The following is a 26,572-nucleotide window of genomic DNA, read 5'->3' on the forward strand; positions in this document are numbered from 1 at the left end:
TTGGGTTTCGACAATCATTGGATCAGAATGATTCATACTTGCATTTCCTCCTCTTCTTTAGCTGTGCTTATCAATGGCCGACCTGGTCCGTCCTTCAATGTTTCTAGAGGCTTAAGACAAGGAGACCCGCTTTCCCCATTCCTCTTTGCTCTAGCAATGGAAGGCCTTAGCAGGTTGCTAGATTCCCCGGAAACCCCCCACAAATTCACTGGTTTCACTATCCCTCGTTCCTCTTTCACCATCAATCACTTACTATTTGCAGATGACTGCATCATCTTTGGACGTAACACCCTTGACAATATTACTAACCTCATCAACATCCTCACGGTATTCGGGACAGAATCGGGCCAAATCATTAACTACACCAAATCCACCATCTTCTTTTCAAAAAACACCCATCCCAAGTTCAAGCGTCTGATTACCAAATCCCTCAAAGTACACCAAGCCTCTTCCCTCGACAAGTATTTGGGCACTAAAATTTTCATTGGAGCTAAGAAAAAACAAGCCTTCGAGTCGCTGATTGACCAAATTAATCGGAAACTTTCTAAGTGGCAAACAAATCTCCTCTCTCAAGCAGGCCGCACTGTAGTCATTTCGACTATCTCCGCGGCGGTTCCCCGATATCAGATGTAATGCTTTGCCATCCCAAAAGGTATAAGCTCTCGCATAGAGACCATTCAACGGTCATTCTGGTGGGGAAAAACTAAATCCATTCACACCATCAAGTGGGCTGCCATCTGCCGGTCTCGGAAGATGGGTGGTCTTGGCCTTCGAAATCCCCTCATTGACAATGAAGCTTTTCTTTGTAAACTGGGATGGCGCCTCCTTAAATTTCCGCTAGCGCCCTGGGCTCAACTTTTTAAAGCTAAATACTTCCCCAAATCCTCCAAACCCACTGTCCCGAAACAACACCACTCGTGGGTTTGGAAATCGCTTGCGGCCCCTCTGGGTAAGACAGCCGACCTCATCTTCTGGGATGTCAATCAGGGCACCAATATTAGTATCTGGGATGACTTCTAGATTCCCAATCATAAACCGCCTATTCCTAACTTCAACAACTGTCCTTTTGACACGGTGAACCACCTGATTACAGATAACAATTGGAATGAGAGCTTGCTACATCTTTACTTTAATGACGATATTTGTCGGGCCATCCTTAGTATAAATCTGCACTTAGGTGTAGAGGATACAATGGTATGGACTCTCACCAACTCAGGAAATTTCACGGTTAAATCCATGTACAAATTTTTGAGTAACGACAATGGGGATAACGATACGGTTGATTGGTCTTTCATCTGGACCATCAAAACTATACCCAGAATCAAACTTTTCCTTTTGAAGTGTTGCACCAACAGTATTCCGGTGAAAGACAAAATCGGTAAATACATAGGTCACAACTATCAATGTGCTTTCTGCTAGGAACGGGAATCTTTGTCTCATTTACTTCTCCACTGCACCTTTGCGAGATCTATTTGGTTTCACTTCAACGTCCGCTCGGATGTTGTGATCTCAGTTATCGAATGGATAAAGTCTTGGCAGTTCTTGGAAGATTCGACGACGGAGCTTCTCGCCAAAATTATGTGGTTTATCTGGAAGACGAGATGTAACAAATGTTTCGCTAGAACTGAAAATTCGTCTCAGCAGGTGATCAGGCAGATTCTATGCTACTCTACCAGCCTCCAGGAAGAGCACACAAATACTGGCGAGGCCCCCTTGGCAATTTGGCAGCCTCCATCCAACCCCTTCCTCAAAATAAATGTTGATGCCTCCTTCATCAGACTATCAGATCCGGCAGGTATTGGTTGTATCATCCACGACGTGAACGGAGATTTCATTATGGCAAAAGCAGAGCCTGTTCGGGGACAGACGGCGGAGGAATGCGAATGTCTGGCTATTCTGAAGGCAGTTCAATGGGCGACGGATCTCAAAATCCAACATCTCATCATGGAGAGTGACAATTACAACCTCATTCACCACATCAAGAACGACAATACTTCTATTAATTGGCAGTCACTTCAACACATGAAGAGTATAAAAGCTTGTCGTCTCCACTTCGAGAACATCCAATTTCATTACAGCCCGAGACAGACCAACACACTCGCTGATGCCTTAGCTAAGTGGGGGAGAAATCAGGGGGTCAGTCGTACCTGGAATTCGAAGGAGGAAATGTTATATGAGCTGAAGGTTCTCTAGTTGGTGTACTGTCTTTTCAACAAAAAAAAAAAAAAAAAAGTAAATAGACACATACACTACCATCATATATAGTATATTTATGAACATTTCATTGCACCCCTCACTCTATTGAATACCACCAACTAGCTAATGCTTCCACCTCAATGGAAACAAATAAATGCATGTACAACCCATTTTATTGGTAAAACGAATTTAGAAAAAGGCTACAACAAACATTTATATGATTATTTGGGAGTTTACTTTGAAATGACACCATACCACAACTAAGCCAGTAATTCAAAGGGCACCCTTGAATTTAAAAAAGACACTCTTAGGTGTGTGTCGTTTGGCAACTAGTATAAATACTTTTTCTTGTAGTAGAAGTTCTTTTGCTTCAAAATAGTTAAAATTATCAAAAGTAAATTTGACAAAAATGTTACTTATAAGTAAAAAAGTCAAAAAATTGGTTTGGTAATGTAATTATTTTTCTATTTTTCTTTTTCTCATATAGATGCTTGATTTTAATTGAATTTATTTGGAAGTTTCATGATTACTCTTTTGAAATAGGTGACGGCAATTTTAGTGGTAGTTGTGGTGGTATTGGAGCCTTGGAAGTATGGTGATGAAAGCGCGGTGGTGGTTATGATATTGATGTGACTGAGGTGTGGTAGTGGTGGAGTTCGGTGGCGGCAGTGGTTGTGGTGGTGAAGGTATGTGGATTGTGGTGGATGTATGAGGATGGCGGTGGACGTATGAGTATGGTGTTGGTGGAGGTATGATGGCGGTATGGACATATGGTGTTGGTGGAGGTATGATGGCGGTATGGACGTATGGTGTTGGTGGAGGATGTACGGAGAAAGTATGGGATAATGGTGGGAGATGTGTAATACTGGTGGTGGAGGTACAATGGTGGTTTAGGAATGGTATGGTGGTGGTGAAGGTGCGATGGTGATGGATGTACGGTGGTGGTGATGCGGTGGAGGTGGTGGTCGATGTATGTTGGTGGTGGTGGTTGAGCTATAATGGTGGTGGTTGAGATGCGGTGGAGGTGGTTGAGATGCGTCCGGTGCTGGTGGCTTTGAGGGGGTGGTGGAGGTGTATGGTGGTGGTGGTATAATCATATGGTGGAAGTTTAGTTGTGGTGGTGGAGCGGAGATAAACAAAAAAAATAATTTGGGAAAGTAAAATGTATGCATGTGTTGAACAAAAGTTATTTTACTTTAAAATCAAAAGCTAAAAATCTGAACTACAAAAGAAAGTCAAATTTTAACTTAATTGAAGTCGGAAATTTTCACGTTACCAAACTAACTTTTTCACCTTTCTACTTAAATAAGCAAAAAAAAAAGTAACTTATTTTAGTGTTACCAAACGACACCTTTGGTTGATCTTAGAAACCCAGGGTCAAATGTTACACTCCCATCCCAGAAACAAATAGGTCAGATTTACAATAAAATATTGAGTTTTTTCCCCCTACTTTGTGACCAGCTTCTTTTATGACTTCATGTGTTCCGTAAATTCAAATATGCAATTTTTTAATATAAATATCATAACTATCCTTAATATAAATATGTTTTTAAATCAAATTAAATAGAAAACATGAATTTCCACCTCACCCCTCTCTCCACCACACATCTCTCTTCTCCGACGAAGGTTGTCGGAAAATTTTCTGGCCGATGACCTACAAACATAAAAAAAATCTCCCATCTCTTTCTCTAAACATTCCGGCGAAAGGAAACCACCCTTTCGCTGGAGTGTTTAGAGGGAGAGAGAGATGATAGATTTTTTTTTATGTTTGAAGGTTTCCGATCGGTGACCTTCGTCGGAGAAGAGAGAGGTAAATTGGAGAGAGAGGTGGAGAGAGAGAGAGAGAAGTGAGGTGGAAATTTATGTTTTCTATATAATTTTATTTTGAAAAAATATTTATAGGAAGGAATTCAAGGGATAAACACTTAAACTAAACAAACACACTTTTTTTTCTTTGATTTTCCTATTTCTTTTCTCTTTTTTTTTTTTTTTTCTTTCTTTTTTTTTTTTTTTTTTTCATACGACTCATAATACAAATACTACTTTCTTCACATTATTCTTTCCTTGGTAATATTCTCTTCATTTTGCTTCATGCCTTATTCTCAGGGTTCTAAATGATGGGTGAGGTTCCTATCTTCCTCTAGTTAACACTGCTTTCAAGTTTCTCAGACTACAAGAGAAAGGTTCGCTTCCTGATGACATCCCTAGTGGTTGTAAAATTTGAACTCAAGAGATCAAATGAGTTCTTCTTTCAATATTGCGAGGTTGAGTAGCTCTTCACTCTACTCAGAATTAGCTCAGAAGAGATCACTCAAAACAACAAGAAAGACTCAAAATCTCACATAGGTTAAGTCTCCACTAATGATCGACTAAGTTCTCTCAGAAAAGTCAACTCTTCACCTATCTAACACTCACATGACTAGTGCACAGACAACTTCAAGACTCGAAATTCATGAAAAAAAACCTTTAGCAAAAGCATAGTACGACCAACTAGACTCTATAACTATTAACAAGCAAAAACAACTAGACTCACTTTTTCAATCCAAAAATTTAGAAATTTTGAAAAATCTTAAACCCTTTTGAATTTTTGAAATAAGGACTTAGCAAAAAATTCATTCCCCTATCCCCAAACTTAAACCGAACATTGTCCTCAATGTTCTGAACACTATGCAAAAAATAACAGGGTGAAGGGAGAGATATTACCCGATTCAGCGTCCTCTGCATGGGTTGCCTCCCAGAAAGCGCTAAGTTTAACGTCTTCAGCCAGACGAAACAGATGGTTCGAAAAATAGAAGAAATTATACCTACTGGATTACAAATATGTGATTAACTGTAAACCAATAATCGATACATCTGTGGGTCCACCCAAAACACAAAGTTTTCAGTGAACGATAGTCTCACATTTTCGTAACTTGGTGATAGTGTAAGTGAGACTATCAAGAAAGAAGGGCAATCCCCAAACTTAGACGACAATAAGGTCGTTAAGTTTGGCACCGCACTAGAGAGAGTACAGACCGGATAGAATGGGTCTTCGACAGAGGGAGTGAGTGCTTCAAAATCTACACATGGTTCTGAGGGACAAAATACAAAGCAATCTAGAGGACTATCAATGACACCCGGACTTAAACTAGGGTTCTCTAAAACAGGTATTTCGGGTTCCTTCAATGGAGAAACCCTACTATCAGACTCACAATCCCTAGAAGTCGAGTTAGATAGTCCTTCTATAATTTCTTTTATCATGTTATCGTCGGTGTCCCTAAAGAATTCTAAATCTTCGCCTAAATCAGGCGAGTCAATCCTCTCATTTAGCAAATTGGTCAACCATGATTCATCATCCTCAGTTGAGTCAAACGACTTCAAATCATCTTCAACTCTAGTGAACTCTTCATTATGGTCTGAATGGATTTCAAGTTCGATACAATGAGAGGATATCTCAATATCGGGCTCCATCGTTTCTGAGATTTTAGTCTCAATAACGATGTTGTCGGGAGAACTGTACTCCTCTAAAATTGTATCCTCGTCATCATAGTACACAGGACACTGTGGACCGTACTCTACATTCTCATGGTGATCTTCTTCTATAATACTGGTTGTTATTTCTTGTAGAGGTCTACAGATATTGTCAGTCTTTTCTTCTAAAGTCTGACAAAACTCGAAAGTACTCTTTTGAAGATCACTAACAGTTTGGGTCAATGAAGATGTTCTTAAAGATGGAGAGTCAATAGTTTCACCGTTATCCCACAGAAGTTGAGACACGTGTGGAGCAGAAGATTCTCCATTAATCCTCCTTAGCGCACTCATAGACTCTTCATGAACCTTCTTTAACATACTCATTTCTTCGGCCAACGAAGATGATCCTAAAGATGGAGAGTCAATAGTTTCACCGTTATCCCACTGAGGTTGAGACACGTGTGGAGCATAAGACTCTCCATTAATCCTCCTTAGCGCACTCATAGACTCTTCATGAACCTTCTTTAACATACTCATTTCTTCGGCCAACGAAGGTGATGCTGGAGATGAAGGATCAATAGTTTCACCGTTATCCCATTGAGGTTGAGATACGTGTGAAGCATAAAATTCTTCGTTATAATGCATGTAAGAGTCATTAGTTTCAATGTTTTCCCATTGAGGTTGGGACACATTTGGAGCATAAGACTCTCTACTATAATGCATGTAAGATGATCTGTCAGGATATCTATAATATGGTTCATAACCTTCTTGAGGTTGATAATAATCCCTACGACCATCATTATGCACATTGTCTCTAGGATGACTACTACTATTCTGCCCATTTGCTAAGTACCACCATGGTAGATTTGAAGAACCCTCGTCCCTTCTGCCATTATGTTGGGACCACGATCTATCCATTTCTCATCAATTTATTTTATTTTATTTTATTTTATTTTATTTTATTTTATTTTATTTTATTTTATTTTATTTTATTTTATTTTATTTTATTTTATTTTTTTTAAATCGAAAACCGGGGAAACACTACGAAGATCCTAGAAGGAAAACAACCACAATCAAGCTGACTCAACCAAGCAACCTAAACAAAATCTAGACGACTGACAGGTTGGTCAATTTCACTTAAAAATCTAGACAGCTCCTACTTCGTTACAAAGCTTGAACTATAATTATTATGAGGGTTACTCCGTCAAAGTAATACGGTCAAACAATTCTTGGTGACAGCCAACGATGAACGTTGTGACAGCCGTCCAACCTTCGGTAGCGTTGCCTCTTCTCGAGGTGACCTTTTAAAGAATTGAGTGACACTTTCCTTTTAGGAATGCCCAAATAAAAATTAAGTCCCTGAATCGTTTCAAAGATCCTATGAGCTCGATACCCTAAGGCCAATGTCTAAACCAGATTTTAATTTTAAGTGAGGTTTTGGATTCGCAACGTTGTTTCCTAAATGGGCAAGAGATCGGTGATGAAATCCGACTCCTATCTTGTAATGGGGTTTGTGCCCTTACTAAAGACGATTAAACTAAGAAGTTCGTCAAATCAATTAGGCACACAAAACACATACAAGGATCCACTTACAGGGGATTCGTGGGTGGTCAGAGAAATTACCTCCCGTTCAAGACGGGCGATGACCTTTGATGACGACCCGGGCCACTCTTCCCTTAAGTGTCCGAACCCGAGGCTTTTTTTTGGTTTTTCGGTTACAATTTAGCCCTTTAATTTAGGGTCAAAACTTTAATCCAAAAATAAAAACCAGAAAGTCTAAAGTCTCTCTCTCACCAAAAATAAAAAAAATAAAAATAAAACTGTAAATTTCTTTTTTTCGACTCCTCCTCCTTGTTTGCGTCTTCTCTTTTGCTCCTTAATGCCCTACACACTAAAAATAGAGAAGCAAGTCAAAGTGGCCAAAAATAAAAACTTACCAAAAATAAAAACTTTCCAAGATTAGAACAAATTTAAAACATAGTCCCCGGCAGCGGCGCCAAAAACTTGATGGGCCTAGAAAGGTTACCCTAAATAGGTCACCACCCGCAAGTATACGGGTGTCAAGTTGTAATATTTCCGGTTAGACCGGTTCGTTCCTCAGAGACTAAATGAAATCTATCCTAAGACTTGGAAGTAACTCGGTTTTTCTTTGAAAACTGTTTTGGTGATTATAAAATCAAATACTGAAACAAAATAAATAAAAATGAACTCAAGGAACTCAAATGGGGGAGAGACCTAGGATTTTAGAATCCATCTTAACACGTATTAACAATGACTTAATCATGCATATCTTTTCTTATCACTCAAGTTTCGGTAACCTATCATACCGAACCCCGGAAAATTTTCGAGTTAAAGCCGACTGACCCTAAAGTTAAAACTCAAAGTATCGGAATGTCGAACTCGCAACTATTATCCATCAATTAGTAAGCATGACTCATTAAAGAACTTAACCTAAACATGAGCCATCAAATTAAAAGCATAGGTAATGAAGAAAAATTCGAATATTCGAAACTATGAAATTCTTACAACGTTTGAAACATTAAGATATTAAGCATAAAATTATATCATCGAAAATAACATGTTAAAACTTCATCTAAAACCTTAGACTAGAAAAATGATTTACTCATGCTTATCAAAGATGTCATAAATATTCTCATGAAATAACAATCAAGTGAGAGGAAAAGAAAATCACCAAATCTGAAGCTCTTTGTTGATGTTAGATGAAGAAGATTAGTTGAAGAAATGGATTCTTTCTCTGTCTCTGTGGCTCTCTCTAAAGAAAATATGAATTTACTTCTAACAGAGAGGAAAGGAAAAGAAACTCAATGATTCAATAGAAATAAATGACATTCAACCAACTCTCTGAAATTTTATTAACAAAGAACACCTCTCTCTTCAATCACTCTCTGTTATTAGAAGAAAAGATGATAGAAAGTCTCTCACAAACTCACTCTATCCTTCTCTAAAACTCAACAGAGAACAACATAAACTCTCTTTCTCTCTATCTCTCTATCTCTCTCAATTTAAATCACTACTCTGTTTCTCTCTCTCTTTTTACTTTCTCTCACAAAAAGATTAACAAAGAAAAAAAAACAAAAGAAGAAGATGAATTAAATCCGAGAAGAGGCTCTCCCTCTCTCTGTCTCTCTCTCTCTCTAAAAATTTATAATTGAAGCACAGAGAGGAATAAAGAACAGAGAAATTATTTCTCTCTAGAGCTCCCTGTTTCTTGCTGTCCAAAGATGAGATGTCCTCTCTGTGTTTCACTGTTATATAAAGAGAAAATTCAAAAATCGAAATCCTGAGTGGAATCCTCTTTTTCTTTCCATCTCTATCAACATCTTCTTCAATCTTTCCTTTCTAAGAAAATCAAAATCCTTCCCTTTCTGTCTCTATCTCTTCCAGCTCAATCTCTTTCGATCTCTTAGAGATTGTATTCTATGAATATACACCTCCTTCCCTTTCCAGCTCTTTAATTAATTTCTTCCTTTCCTGTCCAAAACAAATCTTCCTTCTTTGCTATATTTTCTTTCTCTTAAAAAGATATGATACTCTTTTAAAATCTAATCTCAGCCAAATCTCTATACCTTTCCCGCTCTTTAGTTGTTTCTATCTTTATCTAAGAAGGTAAAGACAAGATAGAAAGAATAAAAGGATAAGAATATGCCAATTAAATTGCCAGCTAGGTGTCACGTGAGAGAAAAGTGAGGAAAGGACCCAGCTAATCGATTAGCTAGTAGTACATTTGAGAAGATCCGCTGTAGCAGGGATTACCGACTGAGTGTACACCTGAGTAGTTTGACCGTCGGATGAAAGATGACGAACACGTACGACCTCGATCCTCCCGGACTACCTTATACACTGCATCGCGTCACATGGAAGCATCCCTCGGTGAAAATCCCGAATATCACTTACTGACCGAAGGTAGCCCGAAAACGTCCAGATGAACCGCGATCTCCCATTAGTTCTGTGCCACGTGTCATTAAGGATCAATGTTGACCTTGCTTTTGACTCAATCTTTGATCCACTATAGTTTCCTCATCCGGACTCCGATTTGACATTTGTTTCCACCGACGGACTCGTCATGGACTCTAGTTTTCATTTAAGCAATAAAATTGACCAGAATACCCTTGTCATTAAAATGACCAAAATGCCCCTCAAATGTGTCTTGATCACGATGTTTTCGCATTGAACTCCGTAAATGAGACCTGAGAAAGAAAATCAAACAAATCATCAGAGTAACCGCTCGAACTGGACTAACTAACCCGAGTTAAGAGATTCAGATGGGACATTTTCATGTCTCATCAGTAGCTATAATATTTACAATAAAAAAATAGGCGATATTTGAATTTACAAAAATAGGGGGCTATAAAGGAATCTTGTCAAAAAGTAGGGGACAAAAAAAAAATAACTCTAAAATATTTAGCGGGTACTTCTAAAACAATAAATTTGGGCCAATTGAATTCTTAATTAGCCCTTGCTTTAGACTACAACCCTGCTCTCTTAATTGGATTATAAAAACATCTATTTCTTCCAATTGAAATTTTGTGGAGATCATTGACGACATTGTTGAGCTCATGGTGGATTCTTTCGATAATTACCTTGTGTAAAAATTGCGCGTTTAAGAAAAGGCCTTATATATCAGAAAGGAAATGACCCATATTTAATAAAGAAATTAAAGAAAGAGAGATAAAGAGTGATTTTAAAAAGAATAATTGTAAGAAAATTACACAAGGACTTGATTAAATGGTAACTAATTCCATCACAACTCAATTATGTTTAGACTAATAATTTTTTCTGGTTTTGTCCAATCTCTCAAATTTATTTTATCTTTATTATTTTTCTCATACTTTGAGGACACAATAATGAGAAATTACATAGTCTATATATGTAGAACGAACAAAAAGAAGACTATAAAATAAATGTTGAAAACTTTTGTCATGGAAGTTACACGCTAGAAAAATTGTGTGACCACCCACTAAGAATGTGTGACATTTAAGTAAATGAAATTAATATGTAGTGAAAAGTTAAGTTCCACATCTATATTCAGTGAACAATAAGATTTAAATTTGGACTTTTGTTTTTTTTTTTGCACTAAAAAGATGCATACACTACCATCATATCGACTACATTGCGTATTTGTTATACGTAGTACATACTAACGCTCATTTCACTTGCTTTACACTAAACAGACAAATGCATATACAACACATCTTTTATTTGGTAAAACAAATTCGCAAAAAGAATGTGTTGGTGTGTATACCTTGGGTGTATATAATAATTTGTGGGTGCATAAATGTTTTCTTTTAAAATGACTGCATGAGAGGGTAATTCAGAGGGAATCTGTCAAAAATCTTTGGTTGAAGTGGTTACCAAGTTGGTTTCCACCTTATATGTCAAGGGTTCGAGACACGGAGTCATACTCTTTAAGTATGCTGACATTTACAAAAAAAAAGAAATTCAAAGGGAACTCTTTTATTTATATTTATACTAGAGAAAAAATAGCTCATGCTGTATTAAAACCTCTCTCTTCCAAATATTGCCTAATTGAATTAGTAAGTCCGGAAGTGCTGTATGTCAGTATGTGTAGACCTGACATCTACACATATATGATTCTTTTGGGTATAAATTGATTTGTTAGTTCTTTAGCTAATTTTGAATTCTGGTGAATCTCATACATGGATCGCAAACCAACGTTGGGTTCTCTTGGACAGAAAGAGATCTACATACTTGACAATATTCAACGATTTATCAAAAAAAGGCTCCATAGTTTTGTATATACAGACCACGACGTTTGTATTATCTCTTATAGGTTATGAGATACCAACGTTTGTTTTTGATCCTCTTGTGAATTTATCGAAATTTGAAATGAGCTAAAAGTCTAACGAATACATTATTGCCAAATAAGAATCAGCGCCCTTCAAAAGGCTTCCTGTCATCCAAATTACTGCCATTATTTCTCCCTTCTTTGTTCTATTTTCTCATGCATGATGTTTCCATAAACATCCTTCATAACTCATCTAGCCAACAGTATCTAGGGTTTACCATTTTCCTTCCACAAGGATTAGTCAGTGGTACACAAATGGAACATACTATCCGACTTTCTATTGCTTATAGTAATTCTCAAGCTTGAGTTTTCCATTTGAAAATCAGCTCTCTACTCCAAAAGAAAACCAAGATTTCATTGTTATATATTTTTATTTTTGAATTGTCAGCATGTCTCAAATCCTTGACTTTTTAAAGTGAAAGACTAAACTTCAACCAAGAGTTGTTGGCATTTTCATTGTTATATAAAGTAAATGGAGATGAACCAGTTGATGGTATCGACATAATCACATCACCACAGTGCCTACCCATGTACCAACATGTATTATGACACTACTCATTTCAAATGTTCCGCAGGGGCGGAGAGTTAGGTATTTTCATATCTCGAAAAATAGTGGGAGTAACAATATGATCGATGACCCAAAAGAGTCGAACCATGTAACCTAGCTTTTTCAGTACGATATAAATCCATATATATGACAAGTAAAGATATTTCGTAACACAAAAATATATGATGTACACAGTTTACCTAATTATAGGAAAAAGTTAGTACAACTTTTTATTGTCTGATAAACAAAATTTGTTTATGCTGTCATTTACGCAAAAAAGATTACTATAAAATAAAAATATCTCTCAGAAGTATAAAATTATTAAAGTATCTAATAAATGGTTCCACCTCTGTCACACCTTCTCAAGTACAACATCAACAAGTATTATTAGGGGTTTAGGGCTGATGTATTATACCGAAAATAATAAATAAAATTTTCTAATTCTCAGAGCTTTTCCTTATCTGAAAAGTAAATGATTATATATTATAGATTTCTAATTTTACTATTATATATGAAACTAATTTACCTTGTAAGGAAGAGACTAGAAGCCCGATTATGTAAATACTTTACACTAGACTTGTTTATAAGTTGTATCGATGTTTTATGAGACTTTTGTAGTTTTTTTCGTGGTTGTATGGGCCAAATTACGTCGCCAGGAGCACCCAAAAAAATCCACGATTAATGGGCTCACATGGTGACCAAGCCCTTGAATTAATGGATAATGGGCCCGCCCCATTTATCTTCAGGCACCCCGAAGGTACGTCAAGATATGCGAGCATTTCCAGCCCTGGTTAAAGAGGTCAGTCCTCACCTCCTCAACAGACCTCCCACTATATATCCATTGAGGAAACGTAATCATTCAAGATGACAATATCCTAGATATACCCGTTAAACGATTATGATATCCGTATCTATGGTGACTACCCATGCATTACCACCATAGAAGACGACAACCCACCGCCAGGTGATGGTCGACCACCAACACTATAAAATGACCGAGAATAAGATGATACAGATCATCTGACAATCAACGAATACACCCCAATAATTTCTCTCTCATATATTGGTTTTTTCATAGAGTTTCACTCTCATACATCGTCCTGCTTTCTCTCCCTTATCTGGTACTAGTCAGATATGACAGGATCTTAGCAAGTACAAGATCCTATCAAGTACAGGACCTTATCAAGAGGTTGAAGAAGAAAGCGCCAATTTTATCTCTACAGAGGTCGATCACTTTACCGAGGTCCGCCCACTTTATTAAATACAAAACTTTCTTAAGGATCCGCATATTGTTTCTCTCTTACAACCACGTGATCAAGGGAAGGGTTCACCTACTTTATCAATATCAAGGGTTCACCTACTTGTCAATATCAAGTGGTCGACCACTTTATCAACTAGGTTTGCCTACTTTATCAAGGGTCAGGCCCCGGAAGCTCTCCACACCACCCACGTGATTATCTATATACAGGGTCAGTCCCTAAAGACTTTCACTTATTTACGGTACATACCCTCGAATAAAGCAAAACCTCTCCAGGACTGTCTCATCCACAAGGCAGACCTCACAGGTATTCTCATAATTTCTCTCTAAACAAGTCAGTCTACCCGTAGAGATCGAGCTCCGGCCACTCTACGAGCCGTGCCTAAACTCCGACCATTCTCCTAAACAATGACATTCCAGGGATAATATTCACGTATTTATTACTTTTCTTGCAAGCTTACTGACTTGACCGTCGGAACCCCCTTAGGCAGGCACCATCCCGGTGTCCCAGAGATTTTCCGGTACCGCATGTTTTGTCTCTTTTATCATATGTTAAGCCCAAAGACGTTGTCGGTGCGCAAAAATATTGATAGGTGAAGGTTTGATTTTCGGTCAACGACCCAGTCCCATTGACTTCATGACCAGCAAATTCGACTCCTCATAGTGGTTTGGGATTCAACCCGAAGTAATGTTGAGTTTGTTTAGCTTCCGCTCTGTAGTTTATTTTTGTGTATGCGAATGTATTGTTTTCATAATTGATTTTACAGGTACAACTGTTCGATTTGCAGAAGAGAATCTGCTGGATTTTTATTTCGTCTATAAATTATCAGGGTATGGTCGTGTCTATTTTAGGACACAAGCCGTAATATAAACAAAGAAAAATGTGATTAGAAAATAGAATTTTAAAAGAAAATTAAAAGTGCTAAAGTTATAACGGCAAAGAAAATAAAGACCTAAACAAATGGGTGTGGACAACTAAGCACCATGCCATCCAGCCAAACGTTCATTTTTGACAAACTGGTGCTGACACCTAGTGTTGACAATGTCTTTTATTTGAAGTAACAAGACCCTGGGAACATAAGGTAAGCATTTTATCATACTATGGATCAGGGGCGGAACCAGGATTTTAAGACAGACAGGGCTAGCCTAAAGTTACTAGAAAAAAAATTAATTCTAACCTACTTGTTATTTAAAATGATGATCAATACGCAATTTTTGTTGTATGATATATTTGTATTTGTATTTGTATTCATGAAAGTGAATATTGATTACTCTAGGTATTATTTAAATGCAATCCTCAAAAATTGCACATATCATTTCGATGAAATTGCTTTTAGGAAGATAAAATTGGACTAAATTTTCTTAAAAAACGATGCTAATTTTAACGTTTTACTGAGAAATAATTTGAGAAGATTGAATACATTAAATATTAGTAGAAACCATAAATTGAGTCAACAATGAAATTATGTAGTAAACAACCGAGAGTTGGTTGGGGGATAAATTAAAAATAATAATTTGAGAAAATGGGACTTGATCCTAGGTCGCTAATATGGATGGGTTACTAACCAACCAAAGCAACTAATGAGCCTTCACAGTTAACACCTCTAACATATTGCTTAGGATTCGTCAAATCCAGACCACCTCTAATACATCTTACCTAATTTTTTCGACAAATCCAGACCGGGCCATAGTCTCCACATGGGTCCGCCCATGCTATGGATACTTATAAAGGACTTTCAACAAAAAAAAAAAATGAATACTTATATTGGAGTTGATGAAGAGTCTGTTTGAAAAAATGAACGTAAAATAAGCATTTCTTATTTGAGTAATAAGAAAATGGGGTTGGGAAAATGATTTTTTTCTAATGGGAAAGAAAACTTAGATGTTCTTACTAAAATTTAATCTTCATGATATTTGGTGTGTTTTAGAAAATTTGAGTGGGAACTCTAAAGGCGTACACCATCATTACTGCAGTACTGTCGACACCTTTTTTCCATGTAATAAGGACCTCTATAACGGATCCATTGTTTGCCTTCACAACTCCTAATTAAACAGAGAGATAAACATATGGAAAGGTGCATAAATACTTGCAAGCTCAGATTAACCATTTGGATATTTGATCAATTTCTAATACAATTCATACGGAATAAAAACATCATTGAACAACAATCGTGATGGTTAAAGATCTAAAACAGATTAGTAGGTCTATTGGGTAGAACGATGTGAACTTCAAATTCATCTTCGCTTATACTTCATAGAAAGTAATCATGCTTATTGGACTTGCAATTTGATAGATTTGAATAATAGTGGAAGTTCGGAATGGAATGGATGATGAAAATATTCTCTCTTTACACTTCCTACTCTTACTATGTGGATTTTTTGAAACTGATGCAGGTTCATTGTGAATCAAGATTCAAGAGTGAGAGAGAGTTTTAGAATGAGAATGAACCATCGGCAAGAAGAAGAGATTGTGAAATTACATAAGTATCCTTATGGGAGGAGAGAGATTCAAGGTCCTACAATTTTTTAGGGAATTTTCGAACTTTTTTTCCTAAAGAAATCGACTTTCGCACTCAAAATATCCAACCGAACAATGGAAGTCAGTTTTGTTACGAAAATCAGTATTCCAATCTGATTTTACACGTTTGAAACATACCCTAAATGGTAACTAATTCCATCGTGACTCTGTTATGTTTAGATTAATTATAATTATTTCTGGTTTTCCCCAATGTCTCAAATTTATTTCATCTTTATTTTTCACATATTTTGACAACATGATAAAGAGAAATTACATACTCTATATATATAGAAAGAACACAAAAAATCATAAGATAAATATTAAATTTTTTTTATCATGAAAGATATACACGCTAAAAAAAATTGTGACCACCCACTATCGTTGTGTGATATTTAAGTAAATTATGAAATTAATATGTAGTGAATAGTTAAGTTCCACGTCAACGAGTGAAACAAGATTTAAACATAGTCTTTTGTTTTTTTGCAATAACAAGATGCATACACTACCATCATATCGACTGCATTGCATATTTGTTCTATGGAATACATACAAACGATTAAATTGCATTTCACTTGCTAATTAATGCTCTCACGCCAAATCGCCAATTCACTACGACTACGCTTTACACCAAACAAACAAATGCATTTACAACACATTTTGTCTTTGGTAGAACAAATTTGCAAAAAGGATGTGTTGTGTGTGTATACGTCGGGTGTATATACTAATTTCTGGCTGCATAAATTTTTTCTTTTGAAAAGACTGCGTATGAAAGTTGGGAAGGTAACTCGAAGGGAATCCTTTTATTTACTAAAGAAAAAATAGCTCTTATTGTATTAAATCTTTATCTTCGAAATGTTGGATAATTGAATTAGTAAGTCTGGAGGTGCTGTATGTATTGACCTGACATCTACACACATATATACTTTTTTGATGTCAATTGATTGTTAGTTTTTTTTTGGCTAAGTTTAAATTTTAGTGAAATTTCATACCTGGATCACAAATCAACGTTAGGCAGGGCTCTCTTAGTCGGGAAGAGATCTACAGACTTGACAATTACTTCCATTATTTCTCCATTCTTTATTCTATTTTCTCATGCATGATGCTTCCCTAAACATCCTTCATAACTCATCTACCCAACACTATCTAGGGTTTACTATTTTCCTTCCACAAGAATTAATCAATGGTGAAACAAATGGAGCATACTATCGACTTTCTAATGCTTATAGTAATTCTCGAGCTTGAGTTTTCCATTTGAAAATCAGCTCTCTACTCCGAAAGAAAACCAAGATTTCATTGTTATATGAAACAAATGGAGATGAACCAGTTGAAGATTGGTATCGGCATAAACACATCAACACGATGCCTACCCATGTAACGACGTGCATTATGAGTTATGACACTACTCATTTCAAATGTTCCGCGGAGGCAGAGAGTTAGGTATTATCATATCTCGAAAAATAGTGGGAGTAACAGTACGATGACCAAAAGAGTCGAACAATGTCACCTAGCTTTTTCAATACAATATAAATCCTGTGAAAAGGTTAAACCTTTGAAGAATGGACACACTCGAGTATGATCGAGTGGAGACGAAGGAGATGTATATCTCGGTTGATGACCGAGTGAGAAGAAGAGAAGGAGGCAGTCTCGGCTATAACCGAGAGGTGTATGACAACTCTCGGTTGAAGCCGAGAGTGAAGATGAATATGCTCGGGTATAACCGAGAGGGAAGAATGATGCTCTCGGTTATAACCGAGGGTGATTGTTGTTGATGAACTCGAGTGAATTCGAGAGATGAAGATGGTGAGCTAGTTGATCGTGTGAGAGAGAGAGAGAGATAGGTAAATACCTTGCTTTATTACACTACAACTTGTTAATTACATTGTGTATGATCTCCTTATATAGGTTTACATGATGAAGAGTTTTAAGTTATCAAAACTTATCTAAACTAATCCTAAACTAATCTAAACTATAATCCTAATACCTAAGGAATCCTAGTTATAGTAGGATTCCTATTTGGACCAAGTCCACTCGGTTTGGCCGAGTGGAGTGGACCTTCCAACACTCCCCCTCAAGTTAGAGCGGGAATGGAAGTAACGCCTAACTTGCCAATTATGTTCTTGAACGGTTCTGCCCCAAGTGGCTTTGTGAAGATATCCGCTAACTGATTTTCTGTACTGGTGAAGCGCGTGGCAATGACGTTGTCTTTGATCTTTTCACGAACGATGTGGCAATCTATCTCAATGTGTTTTGTACGTTCGTGGAAGACGGGATTATCAGCGATGTGGAGAGCTGCCCGATTGTCACAGTAAACTGTCATCGGGTCAGAGTGGTCGATTCCAAAATCAAGTAGTAAGTACTTGAGCCATTGTAATTCGCATGTGAGGATGGCTAAAGCTCGATATTCTGCTTCTGCCGAAGATTTGGCAACTGTGGGTTGCTTTTTTGATTTCCAGGAGAGAGGGCTGGATCCCAACATTGTGAAGTATCCAGTAGTAGATCTACGGGTGGAAGGACAGCCAGCCCAATCTGAATCACAGTATCCTGTAATATGGAGAGAGCTGTCTGCGGATAAGAAAACTCCTTTATCAAGAGTACCCTTCAAGTATCGTAGAACGCGGTGAGCTGCGTCTAAGTGTACTTGGCTAGGTGTTTGCATGAATTGACTGAGGTTGTTTACAGCGAAGGTGATGTCTGGCCGTGTAACCGTTAAATAAAGTAATCGTCCTATGAGACGACGGTAAACTGACGGATCTGGTAAAGGTGTACCGTCAGTGGGACTGAGGCGGAGTTTTTGTTCCATTGGAAACTCAGAAGGACGTGCAGCGGTGAGTCCAGAATCTTTCAAAATATCAAGCGCATATTTCCTTTGACATAGAAAAATGCCTTGTGATGAGCGAGATACTTCGATACCAAGGAAGTACTGTAGACGGCCTAGATCTTTTAGTGAAAAAGCTTTATTTAAGAATATTTTTAACTGGGAAATAGCATGATCATTATTTCCTGTAATAATTATGTCGTCAACATAGACAAGGACATAAATTTGAGTGGAGTGAGATCGAAAAGTGAAAAGAGAATAGTCACTTTTAGACTGAGAAAAGCCCCGTTCGATGAGAACGGAGGAAAACTTGGAAAACCATTGCCGGGATGCTTGTTTGAGACCATAAAGAGATTTATGGAGACGACATACCTTAGACTCCCCCTGAGATGAAAAACCGGGGGGTAATTTCATGTAAACCTCTTCATCGAGGTCGCCTTGAAGAAAGGCGTTATTGACATCCAATTGATGGAGATTCCAACCTTTAATGGCGGCAATTGAAAGAAGGACACGAACGGTTACTAATTTAGCAACCGGAGCAAAAGTGTCATTATAATCCAACCCCTCGATTTGGGTGTAGCCTTTGGCTACTAAGCGGGCTTTATATCGTTCTATAGAACCATCGGATTTGAACTTAATTTTATACACCCATTTACAACCGATGGGCTTTTTACCGGGTGGTAAAACGGTGATTGTCCAGGTTTTATTTTCTTCCAAGGCTGAGATTTCCTTGGCCATTGCCTCTTTCCAATGAGGGGACTTCATTGCTTGAGTGAAAGAGGTTGGTTCGGTAGTTGATAAAACCGAAGAGAGAAATTGTTGATGAGAATTTGAAAACGAATTGATGGAAAAGTAGTTTTCAAGAGGATATTTTATAGTGCTTGTATTGGAACACACATAATCATCAAGGTGACTAGGTGGGCGGCGGGACCGGACTGGTCGGCCGGAATCGGCAACAGCGGTGTCGGAAGAGGGATTCGGCAATGAGGAGTCATTGCTCGTCGGTGGAGTAGACTGTTCTGGAGGCACTCCAGAAACGGGATCCCCATCACGGTCTGCTGAAGGCACTCCTGATGGGGAAGACGGTCCTGTGTGAACAGGGCCTGTAGGCGGGTCATCGGGGGTGTCTGAAGGCACCCCCTGTCCCGAATCCAGACTCGCCGGAACAGCAACAGCAGGTTCATCGTTGAATCTGCTGCTGTCCGGCGGTGATATTGATCGAGGTTTATCGGTTGCCGGAAACTCGAATGTGTCGTCGTCGTCGATGGAGATGAAAGGTGTCGGACGCGAGCTAGACGGTTTGTCCGTCGGTTCGGTTGACATCGGAAAACGATTTTCAAAAAAAGTCACATCACGAGAAGTATATATACGTCGTGTGGAGATATCATAAATTCGATAACCCTTTTGTCCATTAGGATAACCAAGGAAGATGCCGGCGGAGGAACGAGCATCCATCTTGGTGTTGACCAAAGGGATTCGGGCGTAACAAAGACAACCGAATACACGTAAGTGTGAAAGATTTGGAGGAGAACCCATGAGGACTTCATGAGGTGATTTTCCATCAAGGATAGGTGTAGGTAACTTGTTAATGAGATAGACGGCGGTTAGAACGCACTCTCCCCAAAAGTAAAGCGGGAGATGAGCTTGAAGGCGTAAAGAACGTGCCACTTCAAGAATGTGACGGTGTTTGCGCTCAACAACTCCGTTTTGTTGAGGTGTATAGGTACAACTACGTTGGTGGGAAATTCCTTTTTCAAGAAACCAATGTTGTAAAGAATTGTTCATAAATTCGGAACCGTTATCCGAACGAATTGTCTTAATATTGCAATTGAATTGCGTGTTAACGTAATTAGAAAAATTCATAATTAACGTATTTGAGTCCGATTTGGAACTCATGAGAAATATCCAAGTGCAACGTGAAAAGTCGTCAACGAGGGTCAAAAAATAACGACACCCGGAGGTGGAGGGAACCGGAAAAGGACCCCATAAATCCATATGTACTATGTCAAAAATATGTGAAGAAGTAGTAGTACTATTTGGAAAAGGTAAGCGACTTTGTTTGGAAAGAGGACATAATTCGCACGGCACTTTATTCGATAAAAAATTAAAATTCAAACAAGGAAGTCTAGAATTAAAATATTGAAAACGTGAAAAAGAAGGGTGGCCAAGACGGCAATGCCATAAAACAAAAGACTCATGACTAGAATTATCTCGAACTAGATTTGAAACTGAAAGGATGGGACGCTCCGTGCGAAGGAAATAAAGGTCGTCATGAAGACTACCATGCCCAATCTCCGTCTTCGTTTTTCGGTCCTGAAAAAGACACAAATCACGGTCAAATAGGACGGTACAACGAAGTGATTTAGAAATCTGAGATATAGATATGAGATTAAATTGGAAAGAAGGGATGTGAAGGACATCCTTTAAATAGAATCTATTTGAAAAATAGATGGTACCAATATGATCAACCTTGACTCGGGAATCATCCGGTAATCGGACGTATAAATCCGGTGGTGCAAGGGAATAAGAAGAGAATCTTGAAAGATGGGAACAAATATGTTTAGCCGCTCCCGAGTCAATAACCCATGGAGGATGAGAAGAGGAAGAGTACTTACCTGTGAGATTGATGAAGGGATCCTTGGTGGTGCCGGTAGAGTTGTCGGTTGGTTGCCTATTTCGGTCCAATAATGCTAAAATACCTTGATATTGCTCATTAGTAAAGGTTGACGCTGCAGGCACCCCCGAATTGTTCATGGCCGAACTGTTGGTATGGTTCATGGCCGAACCATTGTTCTCCATAACCGAGGCAGTCACGACATCTTGTCGTGTTCGGGTTCTTCCACGTTGACCATAGTTGGGTGGATACCCATGTATTTTGTAGCATGAGGAAACATCATGTCCATGAATTTTGCAATTGTCGCAAAAGGGTCGAGGACGTTTAGTACGTTGTTTATCGGAACCGTTGAATCGGTTATGTGAGTAATCGTTGGAACCAACGGCAAGGGCAGCAGTGTTTGAGTCAACATTCATAGGAGTAACGAGATTTTGTTGAACCTCTTCTTGCTTGATAAGTGAATGTATTCGAAGAATTGAAGGGAAGGGTTCAATCAATAAAATTTGACTCCGAATTGAGGAGAACCGGTCATTAAGACCTTGAAGAAATTCCATGGCTCTATCTTGGTTGGTTCTTTCAACCAAAGAGCGACCATGTCCACATATACAAGGCTCGGTGATTAGCAAGGAATTGAGTTCATCTTGAAGAGCCTTGAGGTGTGTAAAATACGTAGAAACGTCTAAATTACCTTGTTTGAGACAAGAAATAGCTCTCTTTAATTGAAAGATTTTAGGAGCATTGGTTTGATGGAATCGATCAAAAAGATTCTTCCATATATCGGATGCCGTCTCATCATATAATATAGAAGAACGAAGAGGTGGATCTACCGAATTAATAAGCCAACTAGAAACGAGATCATTACATCGTCCCCATTGTTCTAATTCATTAGGATCGGTGGGTTTATCAATGCTTCCATCTACGAAACCTAGTTTGCCTTTTGCTCTTAAAGCTTTTGACATACCTCGAGACCATGATGAGTAATTATCACCCGTAAGAAGCGGTGTAATAAGGATAGTAGTAGGAGAATCCGAATGGTGAACATCAAAACTATTGAGATTAGTGTGAAGTTGAGAAGTTTCCGAAGTTTCGGGAGTAGTCATGATTCAAGAGAAAAAAAATTTGAAGGCTCTTATACCATGTGAAAAGGTTAAACCTTTGAAGAATGGACACACTCGAGTATGATCGAGTGGAGACGAAGGAGATGTATATCTCGGTTGATGACCGAGTGAGAAGAAAAGAAGGAGGCAGTCTCGGCTATAACCGAGAGGTGTATGACAACTCTCGGTTGAAGCCGAGAGTGAAGATGAATATGCTCGGGTATAACCGAGAGGGAAGAATGATGCTCTCGGTTATAACCGAGGGTGATTGTTGTTGATGAACTCGAGTGAATTCGAGAGATGAAGATGGTGAGCTAGTTGATCGTGTGAGAGAGAGAGAGGGATAGGTAAATACCTTGCTTTATTACACTACAACTTGTTAATTACATAGTGTATGATCTCCTTATATAGGTTTACATGATGAAGAGTTTTAAGTTATCAAAACTTATCTAAACTAATCCTAAACTAATCTAAACTATAATCCTAATACCTAAGGAATCCTAGTTATAGTAGGATTCCTATTTGGACCAAGTCCACTCGGTTTGGCCGAGTGGAGTGGACCTTCCAACAAATCCATATATATGACAAATAAAGATATCTAGCCACACCAAAATATATGATGTACACAGTTTACCTAATTATAGCAAATAAAAGTTAGTACACCTTTTCCTCTAGTAAATAAAACCAGTTTATGCTGTCATTTACACTCAAAAAACATTACTATAAAATCATTAAAGTATCTAATATAAATGGTTCCACCTCTGTTACACCTTCTCAATTACAACATCAACACGTATAATTAGGGCTGATGTATTATATCTTACCTTCCCAAGTTACTGAATTGTCTAATGGTTTAGACAAACCACACAAATTAGAGAAACGTTTTCTTTAATGGTTTGTAATCATACAAGAATCATCTGAGTATCAACTGCAAAATATAAATAGAAAATAATAAATAAGATTTCCTAATTCTCAGAGCTTTTCCTTATTTGAAAAGTAAATATTTATATATTATAGTTTTCTAATTTTACTATTATATATATGAAACTAATATACCTTGAAAGAAAATGAGACTTGAACCACGATCGCCATTGGCGGATTAATTGTACTCTAGTTGTACTCTTAAGGCCCGTTTACAGAGTTAGGCTAGTTATGACCGGAAGAACCACACCCGGAAACACATCTTATTTTCCGCCTTCATAGTATAAATCCAGTTGTGTTTACTGAAATCATCTAGAAATAGAATATACTATCTTGCACCACTTGGTATTGTGATAGTGGCTGGCCCCAAATATCACATTGCATCAAATGCAATGGTGTGTTTGTTGTTTTTGAAGATGCTTCAAAAGGTAAACATTTGCTCTTTCTAAATTCACATGATTTGCACAATGATTTATAATTTAAATTTGATAGCAAGATCTTGTTTTATCGATGAAGTTGCTTAATGATACCACTATTAGAATGGCCAAGTCTTGCATCCCATATATCAAACTTTTTAGCTACTTGAGCCACATGAGCAACGCGCTATACTATTATGTTGAAGTATTTCACTTTGTACCTCTATAGGATATAAATTGTTTTTCATTGGACCTTCTGCTAAGATTTTCTTGTTATCCTTAACACTATATTCCCATCGCAAAAAATTCAACTGAACAAGAGTTATCCGTTGTGAATTTAAAAATAGAAAGTAGATTCATTTTTAAAGCTGGAACACATAAGACTTTTCCAATATCAAAGGCATATGAGAAAGTGAATAGGGTAGAGTTACATGTACTAGTAATAAGTAAGAATTTACCACTACTTACCATTACTGCTTCTGCTCCATTATAAGGCTAAGAGCACCTTACATTTACTATAGAGTGTGTCATGTGACTGTAGCCCCAATATCGGCTAGCCAAGATTTTTCTTTTGCTTTTATGCTATCAGCAATAACTTTTGTGACATAGTATTCTTCCCTTATAATTTATTGGTCAAAATCACCGGAAACACAATCCAAGAAAATCTCATCTTGTTCCTTTTTAGTCACAATAGCAATATAACATTCTTGAAAATTATCATCTTCACAGTCTTCATACTTGCTGATGTCAAAAAATGACTTGTCATTTATCAGTCAGAGAATCGAGACTTGATGCATGAGAACGTCTGTTATGATGGTTATTTCATCTGGATGATCGATGCTCCTTCTTTTGATTCCCGCTCCTTGTTACGAGAAACCTGAGGGAAACCTGCAAAGAGTTTGGAAACCTCTCCGACGCTCAAGAGAGTCAGATTGCTCTTTGCAGTTAAAAGATTTAGTATTGAGTGATCCTTAATGAATGATTTAGTTTGTTCAACTTACTCATCTTACCTTTATGAAGGTGATGTGGTGCACTTTTATAGGCTGAATTAGACCGATTGTAATAGACAGTCTAGATGAGGCAGCTGTAATCCACTGTTTGGAAATTAGACTACTGTTCGTAGTTAGGATTTCCCTTTTGAGTTTATCTCGTATCTAGGAGAATTAGAAGTTCCTATGTTCAAGGATACTTCGTAGATATCCTACCGAGTTGATAAGTCTTCGAGGAGATATTTCCTCCTTTGAGACTCTTGAAGGCCAAGTTACTTAAACATAGAAGATCTTTAGCCGACTGAGATCTTTAGGAAGATTCGAGATTAAGTCGGTAAGCGGACGGCACACTTCTCCCTTCCCATGTTCAGGGTGTAAGGCATCGGTTTAGCTTACGTGGTCTCCCCTATACTTCTTGAGAATCGTAGGACGAACCTAATTGTGCATAAGGTAAAACAAGGTTGGAGCTCCTTAGGAGATTTGACCGACCTCCCGATTCTGAGCTTAGGTGGCGGATCTCTTCAGGTCTAGCAGTCTTGTTTCCTTGAGACGGGTTGACCTGTTGGGTTTATAGTCTTTTCATGACTTCTTGACGTCAATCAATGGTTGAATATTTTGTGCATCATCGATACTCATATATTTTTTCATTATTGCATTCTAGAAGGAGTTCTTCTTCATATGGATATGATTCAGAGTTTGGTTCTTCCTTAATATCATGTTCTTTCTTGTGATTTTGTGATTCGGTGTGATAGCATGTGCGATTCATAAGCTTATTATGTTTATATCTAAAGAAACAAATCCCCGTTGAGTGACCTCACATTTTACAAATACCACATGGAATTGCAGAGAAATCAAAATCACCTGCTTTCTGATTTTTATTTTGAGCAGTACCACTTTGAGTATTTGAAGATGAACCTTATTTCCTTACATAAGGTAGATTCCTATAATATGTAGGTGAAGGTCTACTATTACCTCTTTGATATTGTTTTTGGGTTGTTCTTCTTACATGATATGCTTCTTGATCTAATTCTTTTGTGTGAAGCCATTGTTCATGTTGAATCAATCTAGATTTGAGTTGAGCTAATGTGTAATACTCATTATTGCCCAAAGTGCTATTGTGAATTGATCATGATCTGAATTTAGCCTTTGTAAAGCCATTCTAACTAATTCTAATTCACTAACTCTATCATGGACAAACATTAATGAATCTGAGATTTGCTTTAACTCTCTCAAGTATTATGTTATTGAAGCATTTTCTTTCTTGAGAGTTTGTAACTTTTTCCTTAACTAATCTTTTTTTTATTCCAGACCTTCATTATTTCTGATATCAAGATAATCTCATAATATATTGATTTTGACAATGTGTCTTTAAACCATAAGTATCATAATATATTGATTTTGACAATGTGTCTTTAAGGTAAGATCTAACAAAGCTTTCTTTGCTTCTCCATTGTTGGAAATGAGGATTGACTTGTGCAGTTCCACGGATTATTTTAACTGTGGTGTTTCCAATAATGAACAAGTGACATAACCATTTAATTCATAAGTACCAAGCATGATTTCTACATCTCTCCACATTAAGTAGTTTGTATCATCTAATTTCTCAGTAATAATAATAGCAGCAGAAATAGGAGGAAGAGTATCTAAACTTGCGGAAGTCATGATAAATTTTCTAATTATTGCGAAAAAAAATAGTAAGTTCTCTGGCCTAACGAGAGGACATGTGGTGGACTTCACTTTATGATACCCTATCACGTCCAGAGACATAGAGGGGGCCTAACGAGAGGACTAATCTCACAACAGTTGCAGCGAAATTTCAGCCAATAACAGGCCAGCTACATGCCTAGCACAAGAAATGGGATTGACCCGTCGTATGTGCTTCTTAACGGTCTTCCGCCTGTTGTTGTGATAAAAGCACCGCGAC

At 37.6% G+C, this 26,572-nt stretch overlaps 1 protein-coding gene across 1 annotated transcript in view; it reads right to left on the minus strand.

Moving 5' to 3' along the window:
* The window catches only part of LOC147542913 (uncharacterized), a 56,058-nt gene extending 38,393 nt beyond the window's left edge, over positions 1 to 17,665 (minus strand). The window contains exon 1 of the mRNA XM_086632344.1: positions 17,385 to 17,665. The gene's annotated coding sequence lies outside the window, so the exon portion shown is untranslated. The remainder of the gene's footprint in view (positions 1 to 17,384) is intronic.
* Positions 17,666 to 26,572: the final 8,907 nt, after the last annotated feature.

Source organism: Eschscholzia californica, unplaced genomic scaffold (assembly GCF_041429995.1).
Source record: "Eschscholzia californica isolate CP2 unplaced genomic scaffold, dmEscCali1.0.p SCAF_4, whole genome shotgun sequence".
NCBI lineage: Eukaryota > Viridiplantae > Streptophyta > Magnoliopsida > Ranunculales > Papaveraceae > Eschscholzia > Eschscholzia californica.